At 47.4% G+C, this 13,821-nt stretch overlaps 1 protein-coding gene and 1 pseudogene across 2 annotated transcripts in view; one reads left to right on the top strand and one right to left on the bottom strand.

The window, feature by feature from the left end:
* ADPRM (ADP-ribose/CDP-alcohol diphosphatase, manganese dependent) overlaps window positions 1-13,821 on the top strand; it is a 143,957-nt gene that overhangs the window by 40,634 nt on the left and 89,502 nt on the right. The gene's annotated exons all lie outside the window — the stretch shown is intronic.
* LOC115831494 lies at window positions 7,602-8,556 on the bottom strand (annotated as a pseudogene).

Genomic DNA, 13,821 nt, shown 5'->3' with positions numbered 1-13,821 from the left:
TCTCTTCACATTACCTTCTCTGTGTCTGTCCTTCTGCTCTTCTTTTATAAGGCGATGTATCATCAGATTCAGGACCCACCTGGACAATCCAGTATGTCTCATCTTGAGATCCTCAATGTAATGTTTGCAAAGACCCTCTTGCCAAATAAGGTCCCATTCACAGGTCCCAGGGGTTAGGATGTAGACATCTCTTTATGGGGGCCACCATGCTCATTGTAGAAACCTGGAAGCTATTCCTGACGCCTCGTCCTTCCTCCTCTCTCAGTCCACCACTGATTCTGGTGAACTTCTCTGCTCAGTAGTCCCCCATTTTTATTGCTGACACCTGGTCCCAGCGATCAGCATTTCCCCCCTTTGAACACATTAACCTCCTAACTGGCTTCCCACCCTATTATGGACTGATTTGTGCTCCCCCTGCACTCCCTAGTTCATAAGTTGAGTATTTGGAGATAGGGCCTTGAAGGAGATAATGAAGGCTAACGAGGTAGTAAGGGTGGGCCCTAACCCCACAGGGCTGGTATCCTTAAAAGAAGAGGAAGAGGCTCCAGAGCTGGTTCTCTCTTGGCCCACACAGAGGAAAGGCCATGTGAGAACACAGCGAGAAGAGGGCATCTACAAGCTGGGAAAGGAGGCCTCACTGGACACCAACCCTGATGGAACCTTGATCTTGGACTTACAACCAGCAGAGCTGTGAGGAAATCAATGTTTAAGCATCATCCTAGTCTGTAGTGCTCTGGCAGCCTGAGCAGAATACTTACTCTGTGCTCCCTCCCATCCAGTCTCCACACTGCAGCCAGTGACTGTATGAGACACAAATCTCCAACTTCTGCTTAAGACCCTCCCTCCCTCCCTCCCTCCCCTCCCCTCCCTCCCTCCCTTCCTCTCCTGCCTCCCTCCTTCCCTCCTTTCCTCCCTTCCTCTTCTCCCTTCCACTCTTCTCTTCCATTCTCCCACCCTTTCTCCCTTCCTCCTCTTCCTTCCTCCCTCCCTCCCTTCCTCTCTCCCCTCCCTGTCTCTCACCCTCCCTTCATCTCTTCCTCCCTTCCTCCCTTCCTTCCTCTCCTCCCTCCCTCCCTTCCTCCTTCCCTCCCTTCCTCTCCCTCCCTTTTTCTCCTCCTTCACTCCCTTCCTTTCCTCCCTTCCTCCTTCCTCTCCTCTCCTCTCTTCCTCCCCCCTCCCTTCCTCCCTTCCTCCCTTTTTCTCCTGTCCTCTCCCCTCTCCTCCCCTCCCCTCCCTCCCTCCCTCCCTTGCTCTCTGCTTACCTACCTTCCTTCCTTCCTTCCTTCCTTCCTTTCTCCCTCACTTCCTCCCACAAATGGATCCAAGGCACTCATCTAAGCACTAGGGATATAGCAGTGAACGAAACAGACAATTCCCACCTGATGTTCTTGTGTGAAGCTTACAGTCCAGCACCCCTCGCTGCCTATGGCTCTGGGGTTAAAAACCAACATTTGAACCTGGTCTGCAAAGCCCTGCATACTCAGAGCACTGCCCAGCCTGGTCAGCCTCCACTTGTTCCAGCTCACCTTCCTTCTCCACCACTTCACACCACGCACGCGCGCGCGCACGCACACACACACACACACCCACCCCCCCTGGCCCTATGGTTACACAGCCCCTTCAATCCTTCCAAAGAGCAGTGCTCCTTCCCTCCAGAGAGCTTTCAGACACTGCATTTCCTTCTGTCACGAAGGGTCCCCCTTTGCCTACTTTGTCCTCTTTCTACTCTTAACCTCCTTACGTAAGCCTGTCACAGGCTCTTAGCAGCTGTCACATCTCCCTTGCAGCACGGATCACAATGGCCATTAAATAATTAACTGTACAATTAGTTGTTTAGTGTCTGTGTAGCCCACAGAATGACAGGCCCATGAGAACAATGTGTCTCTCTTTGCTTTCGGTTCCTGCTACCTTCCCAGGCTTAGCGGGGTTGAACCCAGGGGGTTCTTATTAACTATTGCTACAAGAAAGAGCCAAGGAGTAAATGAACTATTTAAATCCTAATAAGCCTCTCCTATCCTTTAGATACGTTTGTGCCCAGTTTATAGATGTAAAAGTAAGGTGCAGGTGCAGGGTGGTTAGGTAACTGGCCCAAGGTCACCCAGTTAGTAACAGTGGAGACGCAGTAGAAATCCAGAGCTTTCTGATTTCAAAGATCAGGCTCTAAACAGCCATGACTCAAGCCCAGTTTGCTTTAGATGATGATGAAATAATTCTTAACAGAAAGTCAGAAGTAACTAGAAATTCATGAAATAATAATTTTATTTTATTAAAATAATTATCACAACCAACAGGAGGCTGGATAAACAAAATGTGATATAATTACATAATGGAATACCACTAGAAAAAAGAGAAACAAACTACTAACATGCTATCGCATCCATGAATTGCAAAAACATGCTGAACCAAAGAAGCCAGACACAGAAGACTACATGCTGTATGACTCTGTGAAATTCCAGAAGAGGCAAAAACCATGGATGGTGAGAGCCATTAGGTCAGTAGTTGCCTCTGGGGTGAGACAGGGAGTGTCTGGGAAAGAGCATGAGGGAATTTTCTGGGGTGATGATAATGTTCTGTATCTTGATGGAGGTTTTGGTAACCTATTTGTGTATGCATTTGTCCAAACTCAGCATCCACACTCATGAGATATGTTAATTTCTCTGTTTGCAAAGTGTATCTAGAAAACCAAACAAACTCTTAAACCAATATTGAACTCTAGTTCGTGACATGCATGCTGAAGTGTTTAGGTGTGACACGTACTGATGTCTGCAGCTTGCTTAGAAAATAAGATGGATGCTGGTGGACGGAGGGAGGAATGCATGGACAGACCTGGGGTAAAGTGAGGAGAGTAAAATGTTACATGTAGTGGGGGCGGGGGGTGTATGTGTGTTCACTGCTCAAAACTTTCCAACTTTGCTGTATGTTTGAAAATTTTCATTATAAAATGTCAAAAAAAGTTCATGACCAGCCTAGCCAACATGGTGAAATCCCGTCTCTAGTAAACATACAAAAATTAGCTGGGCGTGGTGGCAGATGCCTGTAGTCCCAGCTACTTGGGAGGCTGAAGCAGGAGAATCGCTTGAACCCGGGGGGCAGAGGTTGCAGTGAGCCAACATCAAGCCACTGCACTCCAGCCTGGGTGACAGAGTGAGACTTCATCTCAAAAAAAAAAAAAAAAAAAAAAAACGCGGTAAGCTGAAAAAATGCATTTCAGAAGCAGCTAATGTTTATGGTAATCAGTAAACAATCCAAAGATGCATGATAGAAAATTATTCACCGTTTTTTATTAGTTTAAAGGGGATGATTGGCAGGGAGAACGTGGAGAAGGGGCCTGGGAGTGGGGTTGGGAGATGCCTAATTCTTGGGATGATCTGGAAGAAGAGGCAGCTGGTGGCATCCTCTTCAGGGTAGAGAGGTTACAGAATACAAGACTGAGCCTTTGAGGGCAGCCACCTCCTCCCTGAGGCCTCTGGGGTGGCAGTTAGCTCTCAAAGCTTGTTTCATTTATGGTCCAGCACCATGAGTGCTGTTGCTGACATTATCAGCTTGGCAGTGAAATCAAGCCTGCACTCTTGGGGGCGGTTCGGGGGTCTTGACCAGATGGTCAATGTGATGGTGTCAATGGTAGAAGGAAGCTGGAGACGTGGGCACTGTAATCTGATCCCTAACATTCACTGGTTGTGTGGCCCTGGGTGCGTCACTGAACCTCCTCTGGCCTCCATTGCCTTATCTGTAAAATGAAGACAATAATATTTAGCTTGCAGGGCTGGTATCAGAATTACATATTCTGACATTATCAAGGTCAGCTGTGTGTTGCCAAGTCTGAGGTCAAGCCTCAGTCCCCTGTTTTCCCTTTATCAGTGGCTTGTGACACAGTTGATCAGGCCCTCTGCCTTGAAACACCTGGTGCTCTCTGCCAGGGGACATCACTCTCTCTTAGGTCTCTCTTAACCTCCCAGGCTACTCTTCCTCAGCTTCCTTTGCTGAATCGTTCTCTGGTGAATCCTCCTCTTCACCCAAATCACAAGTTGGGCTAACCCCGGGGCCCAGTCCTCAGCCCTCTTTTGGGCTCTCCTTACACCCTGCCCCAGCTCCTGTGCGATTTCTGTTCAAACAGGTCCAAAGCCAAATCTTGGATACCCTCCCCACAACCAGCTCCTTTCTTTGTAAGTCTTCTTCTCTTTCTAAATGGCACCATTAATTCCCCCGGTTGCTCCAGCCAAAATCTTGGAAGCATCTTTGACCTATTTTTCTCTTCCATGCTTAATTCAACAACAAATGTCATTGCTTCCACTTTGGAAACATATCTGTAGTCAGGTGACTCCTGTCCACCCTCACGGTTAGGAGCCTAACCCAAACCCTAACACCTCGTACCTGGACTGTGGTATCTGCTGCCTAACCAGTCTCTCTGCTTCCACTCTTGTCTGCCTAAACCCTGTTTTCCTCACAGTAACTAGAATTGTCCTTAATGCATAGATATCATGACTCTCCTTCATCTCAAAGCTCTCCAACAGCTTCAGAATAAAATCCATGTCCCCAGGATGCTCCCAGGGCCTGTGACCCTTCTGGACTCATGCCCTCCTTCTGCTCATTCTGCTCCATCACCGCTCACTTCCCAGCTGCCCCTCCAACACACCAATGCGCCCCCACCTCACGGCCTCTCCCTGCGCCGTGCCCTCCACTGGATTGCCTTTCCCTTGATATCTAGAAGGCTGAATCTCCCACCGCTTTTAGATTCCTGCTCAAATTGCACCTCATCTTTTTTTTTTCCTTTATAAATTACCCTGTCTTGGGTATGTCTTTATTAGCAGCCTGAAAACGGACTAATACACCTGTCCAGGCTACCTTCACAGTGGGTTCACTTATGAAACCCATTTTCTTACATCCATAATAATGGTTTACTCTGTTTAGTATATATGAGGAAGCTATGTGATAATAGCTGGAATCTGCTGTCTAAGAGGAATAAAAGAAAACAAAGTAACCATAGCTTATACAGAAGAAATGACAGCACTTAAGAGATGATGTCCGGAACAGAGTCTGGGTATTAAGCCATAGAACATCTTTATAGGAACTTGGATCTGTCACCTGCAGCAATTTGGTCACAACTCTGCATATGTAATGAGCATGTAAATAAATTCTCCTTTACTCCTGGAGAAGATGTTACTGATCTGCTACCAGCTGAACACATGTTTGTAATAGGGATGACAGGTTCACCAGATCCATCTCTCCCTGATCTGGTTTCCCTTGTGACCGGTCGCTTGTCTTTCTTTGCAAGGCAGCTGGCCAGGGTTGTAGAAATTGCACCTCATCTTAGAGTCTCTCTCGACTCCTCTATCTGAAATTGCATGCTATTTCAATCTCCTCATTCTGCTTCTTTTTTTTTTTTCTTTCCTTGTTGCTTGGCATGGTGTATTTATTTTCTCATTAAAAAGATTATGTGTCTTCCTACTTGAACGTGAGCCACATGACAAAAGGGGCTTCAAATATATTCCTTATTGCTGTATCCCCAACACCTAGGACAGAGCCTGGTGCCTGGTAGTTTGCCAATAAAGGTTTGTAGGATGGATGAGTAAGTAAAAAAAAAGGCTCGCTTAGTGCCTAGCCTAGAAAATGCACCCAGAAAATGATTATTGTATCATAATACTGGTCCTTTATGGAGAAAATGGGCCAAATTAGAGGGGAAGGACTTGATTCCAATCTTAAAGTTAGATCCTGAGTGGAAAAATACTTAATCTCTTGGGCAGTTTCATCATTAGTGTGAATCAGAGGTTCCTTTTCTGGCATGGAAGATAGGTTGTCATACGATACAGAAATTACTGCCCAGAACTATCCTGGCCAATAGTTCTGTTCTCCTGCCTAAATTCCTTCTTCATCTGACTCCAGATTCCCTGTTTCTGCCTAGGGTGCATTCATTTTTCCTTTCCTTCCTTCCTTCCTTCCTCCCCTCCTTCCTTCCTTCCTTCCTTCCTTCCTTCCTTCCTTCCTTCCTTCCGTCCTTCCTTCCGTCCTTCTTTCCTTCCCTCCCTCCCTCCCTCTTCCTTCCTTCCTCGCCTCCTTCCTTCCTTCCTTCTTTCCTTCCTTTCTTCCTTCTTTCCTTCCTCCCTTCCTTCCTTCCTTCTCCTCTTTCTCTCTCTTTCTTTCTCTCTCTCTCTTTCTTTTTTGGAATCGGGGTCACACTCTGTCATTCAGGTTTGAGTGCCAGAGTTGCTTTCCTATCATCAACTCCTCAACTCCTGGCAGCCTCGACCTCTCCTGGGGCTCCAAGTAAGTGGATTCCCTTCCTGGCCTGATCCGCGCCTCTCAAAGGTAGCTGGGAGCTTTATCTATACCAGGGCCATACCTCACCTCACCCATATACCCAGCTAATTTTTAAATTTTTTGTAGAGATGAGATCTTGCTATGGGGCCTGCGTGCATTTCTTTGAAATGACCCTGAGCATGCTACCACCCAGTGATTCCATCCATAAGGCATAAAGCTTTCTAGTGGCTGCAAGACCATGTCTCAAAAAAAAAAAAAAAAAGACAGCACTGTTACACATTGCAACAGAGCCGGTTAAAAGACATTTATCAGAAGTCTGCTGAGCAGGCTTTGAAATTAGTCCTGCTCAGATATTGGACCTTCTTATCTCCGCAGACAAATAGATACAGTCCCGTGTACTGTGGGCAGGAAGTGGGCCTTTGATCTCTGTGGGGAGACCTGCTTTATAGCACTTTAAAAAATCGAATTATGTTCTGTGTAAGTTTATTTTGAGGACGTCATACTCTATGGAAACAAGTAGGATTCCTTTATCAGAAAGGAGATTGTAGGTTCTACAATCACAGAACAAATATACGGTGCCTGCTCTGCTAGTCATACAGTGACTGATGAAGTTCAAATACTTGATGGAAAGGAGCAAAACAGAGGAGGATATTGATACACACACACACACACACACACACACGCACACACACACGCACACACAGGCATAGATTGTGGGGAGAGGGAAAGAGAGAAAGGGAGAGAGACAGGGAGGAGGGGAGAGAGGGAAAGAGGGGGAGAAGGCGAGGAAAAGGGTGGGAGGGAGAGGGAGAGAGACAAAATAACTCTTCAAATTTGAGAGAGATGGAAAGGATTCCAGCTGATGACGGCTACGGGCGTTACTGTATTTTACTTCTGCACCTAGTTGGTGAGCTAGGAGCTAGGGGCAGAGTAAGAGTTGTTATTTCCTTCTTTTTATTTTTCTCTTTTTAGCTTCTAGCCTATCTGGGCAGAAAATAATCTGTCACCAGCCTGGCCCAACCAACAAGCCGAGCCCTGAGATGGGCAGGGAGCATTTGGTCCTCTGTGAGTTGCAGGAGGTTACCCTGAAATCTGGGAGGTGACATGGCTTACCAGGATCCCAGAGCGAGTGGAGTGGGGACCCCCCCTGGAATCTTACAGTTCAGACTCTCAGCCCCCCTGCTTCTGTCCCCACATACACAGGAGATTTTCAAACCATGATCCCTGAGAGGGAGGAGGGAGGTGCCGAGGCAGCTGTGACTCTCGCGCCCATCTTTAATCAGAGCAGCTCCGCTCAGACTTTTTAAAAAAATGTTAGTTCGTGTCTTTTATTAACTCATACACAATTACTTGTCTTCTGGTTTGTTGAAGCAATCAGTCAGACAACAATTTGCCACGGTAATTTCGCTCCAAGTGGCTGGCCATAAACACTCCAGTGCCACAATCATCTGAAGGGCATTTCCAAAGAAGGCAAGTAATTTGGCCATTCTCATCCATTTTCTAGTATTTCAAGTCAGCCAGTTAACCTTCTTTCTCTCCTGCTTATTCTTCGTGGGAGTGGTGTAAGATTTCTTCATTTTCTTAGCACCACCATGAAGTCTTACCACGGGATGAAGAGTCGACTTTTTTTGAAAGTTGTAGTCAGCCGGGCGCAGTGGCTCACGCCTGTAATCCCAGCACTTTGGGAGGCCAAGGCGGGCGGATCATGAAGTCAGGAGTTCGAGACCAGCCTGGCCAAGATGGTGAAACCCAGTCTCTACTACAAATAAAAAAAATTAGCCGGGTGCGGTGGCTCATGCCTGTAATCCCAGCACTTTGGGAGGCCGAGGTGGGGGATTGCTTGAGCTCAGGAATTCAAGACAAGCCTGGGCAACATGGTGAAACCCTGTCTCTACTAAAAAGACAAAAATCAGCCAGGCATGGTGGTGTGTGCCTGTAGTCCCAGCTACTTGGGAGGCTGAGGTGGGAGGATCACTTGAGCCTAGAAGTTGGAGGTTTCAGTGAGCCAAGATTGTGCCACTGCATTCCAACCTGGGAACCTGGGTGACACAGCAAGACTCTCTCTGAAGAAAGAAAGGGAGGGAGGGAGGGGAAAGAGAGAAAGAAAAGAAAAGAAAGAAAGAAAAAAGAAAGAAAGAAAGAAAGAAAGAGTCAAAGTACATCCATCTTTTTCTTCCAGTTGTTTTCCAGCAAAAATCCGCCTTTGCTGATCAAGAGAATTCCTTTCTTATTCTAGGTCTTGGCCTTTACATTTTCTGTCATATCCAAGGGTTCAACCTTGAGGATGATGGTCTTGCCCATAAATATTTTTATTAAAAAATCTGTATTTTGGTGGCGGTTCCACTGCAGATGGCAGATTGAAAAGCCAGAATATTTTCTGCATTCAGGATCTTGTAATAGGTTGACAGAAAAAAGAGGTTTGAAAATATAACAAAGGTAGGGTACATTAGAAAGGGTAGTCCACACTGAAAGACTGGGAAACCCTAGTAACTAAGAACACAGATTCTAGAACTGGACTCCATGGGTTCAAATCCCAGCTATGCCTCATACAATTTGCATTTCTTTATCTGTAAAATGGATAGATGGAAGCAGTTGTACCTCCTAGGGTTGAGTGTTACATGAGTGGATATAAGTGACGCACTTATAAAATGCACTCAGTAACTGCCTTAGCTTTTAACTCGGGGATGGGAAGCCCAGGTTAGATTAAGCAGCTGTTGCTAATTGCTAATCAAAGGAGAAGTCAAAATTCCCTTCAATAACTAGTTCTATCACTCCAATCACTTCATTCTTTAATATTGATGCTTGGTCAAATTAATGAAGACATTTTATTTGGTTAGCCCCTTTGGTTGGAATGAAGAAAAAATTACTCTGGATAGCTCAAGACACAAATTAAATAGGATAGGGAACATAGTGATTATTATAAGCATAATAATGGGCAAAAAGAGGAGACAAAAATCTCAGAACAGGATGAGAATGGGTTCTTGAATGCAGGATCCCATGTGATATGGCTTCTGCAGGTGGAACAGCCACGTCCCCTTCGGTCTTCAGAAGCAGGAGCTGGTGGCTTCTTGCTGGAACAGCACATCGTCCACTCATTCTCATGCCCCTGTTTTGGGACGGGGGGTGACCACTTTGTTTTAATTGCTTATGTAATTGTCTGCCTTTCCCTATGAGGTGCAGTCTCAGCGTGGGCAGCACCCAGCCAGGCTCACTACTGCTTGTTGGCAGAGCACCTAGCACATGGCAGTCACTCCACAAATGGTAGCTGGCTAGATGGTGTATCAGGTAGGATATGGGGCGGCTTCCTCACTCACCCTGCTGCTTCTTCTCTTCTGTACCCTTCTGCCCATCTCCTGCCCACAGCCTCTCTGCCTCTTCCACCGCACTCCCATACTGCTAGTCATGGTCACATTCCCAAGAGAAAGAACATTGCACTGATCCAGCTCCTCTTGCTGCTCTCCTCAGTCACTGATTCATTCTTCCATCCACCTGCCTACATGTCCACCCATCTCTTCGTCTTTCGTTGCTACTGAGTATCTGTTTTCCTTTCCCTTCTCCAGTTCCTCCCATGGGGCTTTGGTGGGATGGACCCCACCCCAGATCTAGCCATTGCATTGGCCACTGGAATGGCTTCAGAGAAAGTCGTGTGCCCCAATTTAGGCTAATGAGAGAACAGCTGGTTCTTATCTGGACCATGTGGTGTAAGAACAAGGTCTTGTCTGCCTGGGTGTTCTGGGCCAACCCAAGGAGCCACACAAGATAGGATGGAGTGGGAGACAGGTACAGAGAGAGAGGGAAAGGTTGATGAGGTACTGGATGACATGGTTTGAGTTACTGGATCAAGTCTCATTTGAAGCTAGAACTATTCCTGAACATCCAAAATTTTTTAACTATTACATTCCTTTAGCCAGTTTTAATTGGGTGCTTTAATTGGGTTGCTTGCAACCCAAAGGATCCTACCTGACATGCCATCTAGCCAGCTATCATTTATGGGGTGACTGCCATGTGCTAGGTACTCTACCAACAAGCAGTAGTGAGCCTGGCTGGGTGCTGCCCACGCTGAGACTACATCTCATAGGGAAAGGCAGACAATTACATAAGCAATTAAAACAGTGGTCACCCCACTGTCCCAAAGCAGAGAGTGGATGATTGGATTGGCTCCATTTTTTTAAAGCCAGTCTTTACATATGTTTATGTGCACCTATGCACAGGAAAACATTAGAGATGTGATCTGTTGGCTTATTTTACACTTTGCTTTATTTTTGCAGTGAACCTTAATTACTCTAAAATCAAGGTGGGAAATGCTATTAGAATCAAAATGATAAGTATGGTGAGCATTGTGCTGGGAGAGGTACCGGATGCTGTTAGGAGCACTTAGCAGGGACTGGCTTTAGGCAGCTGCATAACTGCAGGGAGCAGTAGAGAAGGTTCAGTGAGGCTCCCCTGTGCATAGAGACCTTCCTGCCTCTGCCTGTATGGGCCCACCCTTAGCGAGGCCCTGGTGGTATCAGCTGGTCAGAGAAGCCAGGCACAGGAGCCTGGAGTCCCTGGCCCCTTCTCCAGACTGTCTGGGGTGTTGGCTCCCTGATCTGGCCAGGAGCATTTCCCCAGCTCATTCCTCTGCCTTACGGTGGAGAGCTGGTTACTGGAAGCGCAAAGCCCTTTCCTTTCAGGGCTCCAGAAGCTGAGCATTAAGAAACCATTGCAAATACAGTAATTGCCTAGAATGAGCATTAATGTCCTATTAAAAAGAGGTGGCCGCTGTGGCTGGAATATCTAATTCAGCAGCCATTTCCTGAGAACCATGTTAATGTGATTTGAGCTAATTACCTCCTCTCTGCCCAGGCTCAGTCCAGAAATTTCTGAGGCCTCTGCCCTTCAGTCTTTGGAGAAGCACAAGAATCCCTCACTCCCTTTCCCGGCAGGGGAGTTCCAGAGGTTCAGGCAGTAAGCAATCATCAATCAATCAGCGACTGGCCACTCTGTACTTGACATTGGACTAGGTGCTGAGGAGGTGGGAACACTCATTAAATCTCATTCTGTGCCTTCGAGGCATTTGACGTTTGTCTAAGAAGTCAGGACAACCGTGGCTAAGAAATGAAAGAATTGGAGAACATACAAGACAGCATGGACTCTTCATTAGTTCGGTCATTCTTGGTGGTAGAGGGCACACTGGTGGCTAACTCAGCTCTGGTCCCACAGTCATGGGAGCTTATGTTCTAATGAGACAGACATTGACTAAGCAATTGCACAGTGGTTGATTAACCACAACAGTGATATGCATGATGGATCATTACAGGATGTCGTGAGAGAATAAAATGAGGAGTGGGGTGGAAACTGACCTAGCCTTTGGGGAAGGGGGTCCAAAAAAGCCTCCAAGGGAACAGGAGACCCGAGAGTGAACAGGAATGAGCAGAGCACAGGAGCGAAGGGGATCTCTTCACCTCCGCACTGTTTGAGGAGTACGGGGGTGCTGGGCACAGAGAGGAAAGGGCAGGGTGGTGCCCGGTAAAGCAATACTGTCTCTCTGTCTTGCTGCCTGCAGCTGTGTGTCATGGTGCCCGTTGCCAGGACCTTGGAGTTGGGAGACGTGGGTTCCAGTGGCACCTCTAGCTTTGTGTCCCCAGAGGAGTTACTCACGTGTTATTGAGAACACACAGTGCACACCTGGGTTTCAACTCCTCAGGGGAAAACACTGGAGATTACTAACTTCCAGTGTGAAAATCCCATGATTATGTAAATTCTAGGTTCTGAGTCCTGCAGCAATGAGATGGAACCATCCTGCAGGGGTCTGTAGGGGTTGGAAGGGGAGAGAGTGCAGGGGGCCAAGTCAGACTGTGGGGTCTGAGGGTATAAAGGGTGGTTCCATCCTGTGACCAGGAGCGAGTTGTCTTCCTTCCTGGGCCCTGCAGCTGCACTGTCCCAAGCTCTACAATTGGGCTTCTCTTGCCCAGCCCTCACTCTTGCAGCTGAGTTCTAGTCCAGCTAGAACTCCAGTCATGGAGACTACTTGAGTTCTTTTCCTGGGGCCTCTTCGTCCCCTTGTGAATCAGAGACTGAGGAGAGAGACTTCATGGCAAAGGGAAGGGGGTGAGCAGAGGATCTGGACACAATTCCACCTGTGGCCTTATTAGTGAGGTGACAGGTAGATGCTGTGAAATGCACCCAGACCCCTCTTCAGGAATGAAGGACTTACTTGCCCAGCTCCTGGGAGTGCCGCCAGAGATGGCTTTCAGCCGTCAGCCTTGGATTGCCTCACCTGAAAAAAAAATAGCCTGTCCCAAAGTCATGCCTCTTTCCAGAGGCAGCCTGTGATTAGGGACTGATCCAAGCCAGGGCATAAAGGCCTGGTTCCCTCTACCCAACTTGAGATAACTCCAAAGGGTCAGCTCAGCTCCAAAACTCCTCAGGGTTGACTGAGTCCTTCGTTAAGACGGCATCGCAGCTCAACATTTCCCGTCTCTTCCTGGCAGTCCTGCACACGGAGCTTTGTCTCAGGTTCTGCTTCTCCGGGAACCCAACTGCAACTGTGCTCTTCAACAAGGCCCTTCAGCATTTTGTGCCTCAGTTTCCTCATTTGTAAAATGTGGATAATAATGACCACACTTCAGGCTGTCGAAAGGATTTAAAAAACAAATTCCTGGTGGTGGGATCATTTATAAGGAAATTTGTGTTTCGTCATGACTTGGAGAATCTTACCAGCATTAAGCGGCAATCAAAAATGTTCCAGATGTGACCAAATGACCCTGGGGAGGAGGGGGAGTCAGAATCACCCCTGGTGGAGAATTAGTGCTTTTAAAAAGGGAGAGGGGGGTGGCCATGGTGGCTCACTTCTGCAGTCCTAACACTTTGTGAGGCAGAGGCAGGAGGATCACTTGAGGCCAGGAGTTCAAGACCACTAGCCTGGGCAACACAGTGAGACCCCATCTCTACAAAAAAGTTAAAAAATTAGCTGGACGTGGTGGCTCATGCCTATAGTCCCAGCTACTAGGGAGGCCGAGGTGGGAGGACTGCTTGAACCCAGGAGGTTAAGGCTACTGTGAATCATGATCATCATGCCACTGCACTGCAGCCTGGGCAACAGAGCAAGACTCTCTCTTAAAAAAATATTTAAAGAAGAAAAGGGAGCAGGAAAAATCATTTATCTATTTCCCTTGGTGATTACACATCAAGGCACAAACACCACTCAACACTTCCCAGCCTCCCTGAGGCTGCGGCCTGGCCATCACTTTCTTCATTAGACAAGACTGAGCACCCACTGCTCTCTCTCCCTGGAGGGGAGGGACTGGCAGCCATTGTTTCTTTCCAGGAGAACCTGGGCTTCTAATTTCATCCTGTGCATAAACTGTATTGGGCACTGGACAAAGCTATCAGTTAGTACAAGGGATGGTCCAGGTGAGGGCTCATTTGGTCCCATCACAAATCCCCGCAGGGTCCTCTCAGCAGCAGGGAGCAGGACTGGGCCTCTGACCCCCAGTGACTGTAGGTCCTCCTTTCCTGGATGCTCAGTGAGGTGGTTCCCTAGCAACGGCACAGGCTTCTAGCAGCCCCAGGGCACATGAACAC

This window comes from Nomascus leucogenys, chromosome 19 (assembly GCF_006542625.1).
Source record: "Nomascus leucogenys isolate Asia chromosome 19, Asia_NLE_v1, whole genome shotgun sequence".
NCBI classification, from domain to species: domain Eukaryota; kingdom Metazoa; phylum Chordata; class Mammalia; order Primates; family Hylobatidae; genus Nomascus; species Nomascus leucogenys.
This window is presented reverse-complemented; position numbering and strand designations above follow the sequence as displayed.